The sequence below is a fragment of the Mandrillus leucophaeus genome, unplaced genomic scaffold (assembly GCF_000951045.1).
Source record: "Mandrillus leucophaeus isolate KB7577 unplaced genomic scaffold, Mleu.le_1.0 Scaffold153, whole genome shotgun sequence".
In the NCBI taxonomy this organism is placed as follows: Eukaryota; Metazoa; Chordata; class Mammalia; order Primates; family Cercopithecidae; genus Mandrillus; species Mandrillus leucophaeus.
Genome location: NW_012101510.1, coordinates 2666848 through 2672039, shown reverse-complemented (window position 1 = coordinate 2672039; position 5192 = coordinate 2666848). Strand labels below are relative to the sequence as shown.

Here is a 5192-nt window from a genome sequence, read left to right as displayed (position 1 = left end):
ACCCTCCCACAGAAACTGGGAGATAACAGTGCTATCTACCTTACTGTTTACATTTCAGTTCCTTGAGGAAGACATTCCTAGGTCAAAAAGTTGACAAAAGGCCTATCTAGTGTCGAAAAGATTTACGCAGATTTCAAATAGAAAATCTGCGTAAGAGAAGAAAACAGTTACTGCCGGGCGCGGTGGCTCAAGCCTGTAATCCCAGCACTTTGGGAGGCCGAGACGGGTGGATCACGAGGTCAGGAGATCAAGACCATCCTGGCTAACACGGTGAAACCCCGTCTCTACTAAAAAATACAAAAAACTAGCTGGGCGAGGTGGCGGGCGCCTGTAGTCCCAGCTACTCGGGAGGCTGAGGCAGGAGAATGGCGGGAACCCGGGAGGCAGAGCTTGCAGTGAGTTGAGATCCGGCCACTGCACTCCAGCCTTGGCGACAGAGCGAGACTCCGTCTCAAAAAAAAAAAACAAAAAAAACCAAAAACAGTTACAATTACAAGTTTTCAAAAGTAAATGCTCAAAGAAAAAGGAGAGGAGGAAAATCTCTTATTTTCAACTGGGAGACTAAAACCTAGTATCTTTAATTTCTATTTGTATTTTTTTGAGATGCTGTCTCAAAAAAAAATTTTTTTTGTATTTTTTTGTTTTTGTTTTTGAGCTGATGAGGGTCTCATTCTGTTGCCCAGGCTAGAGTACAGAGGCAAGATCATTGCTTACTGTAACCTCTGCCTCCCAGGCTCAAGCGATCCTCCCACTTCAGCCTCCCAAGTAGCTGGGACTACAGGCGACTGCCACCACACCCAGCTAATTTTAAAATTACTTGTAGAGACAAGGTTTCGCCATGTTGCCCAGGCTGGTCTCGAACTCCTAGGCTCAAGCCATCTGCCTCGGCCTCCCAAAGTGCTGGAATTACAGGGGTGAGCCACTGCGCCCGGTTTTTATCATTCTTAACAATAGGTAATGTTCATTGAGTCCTTATTGTGTGTCACTGTTTTATTTATCTTATTTTATTTTTTTTGAGACGTTGTCTCGCTCAGTCCCCCAGGCTGGAGTGCCGTGGCGCGATCTCGACTCACTGCAACCTTCACCTCCCCGGAGGCAACACAGTTAGACGCCCATGTCTACTCCAACCTGGGCAACAGAGTGAGACCCTGTCTCAAAAATAAATAAATAAATAAATAAATAACAGTAATAATAATAAAGTGCCTGCTCTTGGATTATACACCTACAGAGTAATAATGTTGCAGTTTAGACCCACATTTGTCCTAATTTAAATGACCACCCTGTTAACTAAAAGTAGTACCATGAACAAAATTCACTCATAATCCCACAGCCCGAGCGACAGGCTTAAGTGAGGAAGGCCCTGTGCAGTCTTCCCGGAAATCTCGGTCCACACACCAGACCTGCAGCCTAAGCGGGTCAGTCCTACAGGTCCCTGCCCCAGGTGCGCAGCTGCACCACGAGGCCTCCAGCCGGCCCGGAGCAGCCAGCCCTGCCCGCCGCTCCGTTGCAGCCAATAGCGCGGGTGCGTTTGGTGGCGGCCCCTGCTTGACTGCGCTCTCTGATTGGGCGCCTTCCGGGGCGGGGCCAAGCCTAAGCCTGGCGCGCGGGGTGCACCTAGCGGAGCGCGAGCTGTCCAGCGCCAAGTTCGGGGTTTGGGGTTGGCGCGGCCTGTCACGTGGCTGGCCCGCGGCGGTGCGCGGGGCGTTGGGTCAGCGGATCTGGGACTCTGGTGGCACCGGCGGCGGCGTAGGACCGAGACGTCGCTAGGCACGTGCGCGGGCCGTGTTCCGGTAGGTGGGCGGCTTCGGGTCTTGGGCCGCGGCGTCCCGGAGCCCGGGGGGGTGCTTCGGCGTCCTCGCTGTCCCCCGCCGTACCCCACTCTCTGCAGCCGGAACGACGGGAGGGGAGCGCTTGTGTCGCGCCTGGGCTGGGGGTCGGGCGGTGGCCTGCCACAGCGCCCCGGTTGCAGGCACGTTCGGTACGATGGGGTGGCGGCCCTTGGCTTTTGGCAGGAGTGCGAAGGCTTATAGCGGATGTGAGTAGCCGCTCTCTACTGAGCACTTTTCTCGTTGAGCATTTTCAATTTAAACACAACCCCTAGCCTCGCTCCTTCACAGCAAAGCTGCAAGTCGAGTGGTACCGTTTCCCCCATTTTACAGGTGAGGAAGGTGGTGGGGCTCGGAGAAAGGAGACAACTTAAATAGCAGAGCCTAGAATAGAACCCGGGTTCTCAAAGCCTGAGCCCCTAAACGCTACGCGCAGGGTCGCTCCACTTTTGGCCCCTGCCACCAGATCCCTGTGGGGAATGAGCTCTTCCTGTTGCCCGCAATCTGCTACCCCCTGTTCTAGGAGACAGATGTCTCACTGTGAAGTTCTTGGCCCGGTGCCTCTGCTTCGAGATTCCGGGAGTTAAGTGACTCTTGGTCCAGCTGAGGTCAGCACAGATGTGGGCCTTCAATCGGGCAGTTACCCAGAGAATAGACTGGAAACATCAGTTTAGGTTCTTGCAGAAATAACATTGTAGGCCGGGTGCGGTGGCTTATGCCTGTAATCCCTGCACTTTGGGAAGCTGAGGCGGGCAGATCACTTGAGGTCAGCAGTTCGAGACCAGCCTGGCCAACATGGTGAAACCCCATCTCTACTAAAAATACAAAAAACACTAGCTGGCCGTGGTGGCACACACCTGTAATCGCAGCTACTGGGAAGGCTGAGGCAGGAGAATCGCTTGAACCCGTGAGGTGGAGGTTGCAGTGAGCAGAGATCACACCACTGCACTCCAGCGTGAGTGACAGAGTGAGACTCTATCTCAAAAAAAAAAAAAAAAAAAATGTATTACTTGGGGAAGCTTGGAACGGAAGTGGTTAATTGTGTTTTTATTTAGCGCAGTGTCCTGAGACAAGGCTTTGGAACTGAAGAGAAACCAGAGTTCAGATTCTGGCTCTTATATGGCTTTAGACAAGTTAGCTCCCTGGGCCTCAATTTCCTCCTCTGTAAAGAAGAGAACCAAAATCTGTGTGTGAGATAGAAGATGTGCAACAAGGTAGTTCCCTGAGCAGATCCTTGGCTGGATCCACTTGTAAGATTTGGAGGCATGGGGAGGCTCGTGACCTTGCAGGTGACTTCACTTACTAGGTCTCTTTCCTGGCGTTGAGGATCATGCCACACATGAGCAATGGTGCCTCTACAGAAATATCCATTGCTGTAATGACTGATGTTGCAGTGAGCTGTGTTAGCTGGGGGGCTTACCAGGTGTTACAGAATGTTAATGAAGATGTCCCTAAGATTACCAAGTTTCCTTTTTTCTTTTTTTTGAAATGGAGTCTAGCTCTGTCACTCAGGCTGGAGTGCAGTGGCGTGATCTTGGCTCACTGCAATCTCTACCTCACTGGTTCAAGCTATTCTCCTGTCTCAGCCTCTCGAGTAGCTGGGATTACAGGCATATGCCACCATGCCTGGCTAATTTTTGTATTTGTATTTTTTTTTTTTTTGAGACGGAGTCTCGCTCTGTTGCCCAGGCTGGAGTGCAGTGGCACAATCTCAGCTCACTGCAACCTCTACCTCCTGGGTTCAAGTGATTATCCTGCCTCAGCCTCCTGAGTAGCTGGGGTTACAGGTGCGTGCCACATGCCCAGCTAATTTTTGTATTTTTAGTTGAGATGGGGTTTTACCATGTTGGTCAGCTGGTCTCGAACTCCTGACCTCGGGTGATCCACCCGCCTCGGCCTCCCAAAGTGCTGGGATTACAGGCGTGAACCACTGCGCCCGACTAATTTTTATATTTTTAGTAGACACAGGGTTTCACCATATTGGCCAGACTGGTCTCAAACTCCTGACCCCAAGTGATCCACCCACCTTGGCCTCCCAAAGTGCTGGGATTACGGACATGAGCCACCGCGCCCGGCTGCTTTTCTTTCCTTTTAGAGAGACAGGGGTCTCACTATGTTGCCCAGGTTGCTCGATTCCTGTGGTCCTGTGACTCCCCAGACTTCAGGTGTGCAAGCCTGATTTCTGACCCTTGGCCAGTCACACTTTCTCCTTTGGGCTTTGAACTTGGGATGCGCTGCACTTGTTTACTCTGTGTAGATTGCTGTCATCCCAGATTTGGGTTGAGATTTGGCTCAGATTTCAGTTCAGTTACATTCCCTGGCCCAGTCTGAAGTAGCCCTGCACCCATTTATTGCATTTTTTTTTTTTTTTTTTTTTTGATACAGGGTCTTCCTCTCTTGCCCAGGCTGGAGTGCTGTGGGAAAATCTCAGCTCACTGCAGCCTCAACCTCTGGGACTCAAGCGATCCTCTTGCCTCAGCCACCCAGAGTAGCTGAGAATACAGGTGCATGCCACCAGGCTCAGGTAATTTTTTGTGTATTTTTTGTAGAGACGGGGTTTTGCCGTGTTGCCTAGGCTGGTCTTGAACTCCTGGGCTCAAGTGGTCTTCTCGCCTCAGCCTCTCAAAGTTCTGAGATTACAAGTATGAGCGACTATGCCTGGCTTTGTGTATGTCTTTTTTTTTTTTTTTTTTTTAGGATGGAGTCTTGTCCTGTCACTCAGGCTGGAGTGCAGTGGCATGATCTCTACCTCACTGGTTCAAGCTATTCTCCTGTCTCAGCCTCTCGAGTAGCTGGGATTACAGGCATATGCCACCATGCCTGGCTAATTTTTGTATTTGTATTTTTTTTTTTTTTGAGACGGAGTCTCGCTCTGTTGCCCAGGCTGGAGTGCAGTGGCACAATCTCAGCTCACTGCAACCTCTGCCACCCAGGTTCAAGCGATTCTCCTTCCTCAGCCTCACAAGTAGCTGGGATTACAGGTGTGTGCCACCACACCCGGCTAATTTTTGCATTTTTAGTAGAGACAGGGTTTCACCTTGTTGGCCACACTGGTCTTGAACTCCTGACCTCAAGTAATCCACTCGCCTTGGCCTACCGTGGTACTGAGATTACAGTTGTGAGCCACCGTGCCTGGCCTGTATTTCTTAATTGTTTACAATTTGTTTCTTATAAGAGCAGGACCTCTTTCTTAGTAACCTCTGTATTCTTAGTGCCTATCTGTGTCCCTGGGACATAAGAGTTGTTCAATAAATGTTGATTGAATGAATTCATTGTAGGCTAGTAGTGGAGTAGACCTCTTAGATATCAAAAACTTATTTTGGACTTTTTTTTTTTTCTTTTTGAGAGATAGGGTCTCACTCTGTC

General features: G+C 50.3%; 1 protein-coding gene across 1 annotated transcript in view; it reads left to right on the top strand.

Moving 5' to 3' along the window:
• The first annotated feature begins 1580 nt into the window (after positions 1 to 1580).
• SHMT1 (serine hydroxymethyltransferase 1 (soluble)) overlaps positions 1581 to 5192 on the top strand; it is a 53047-nt gene continuing 49435 nt past the window's right edge. Inside the window, exon 1 of the mRNA XM_011975305.1 lies at positions 1581 to 1767. The gene's annotated coding sequence lies outside the window, so the exon portion shown is untranslated. The remainder of the gene's footprint in view (positions 1768 to 5192) is intronic.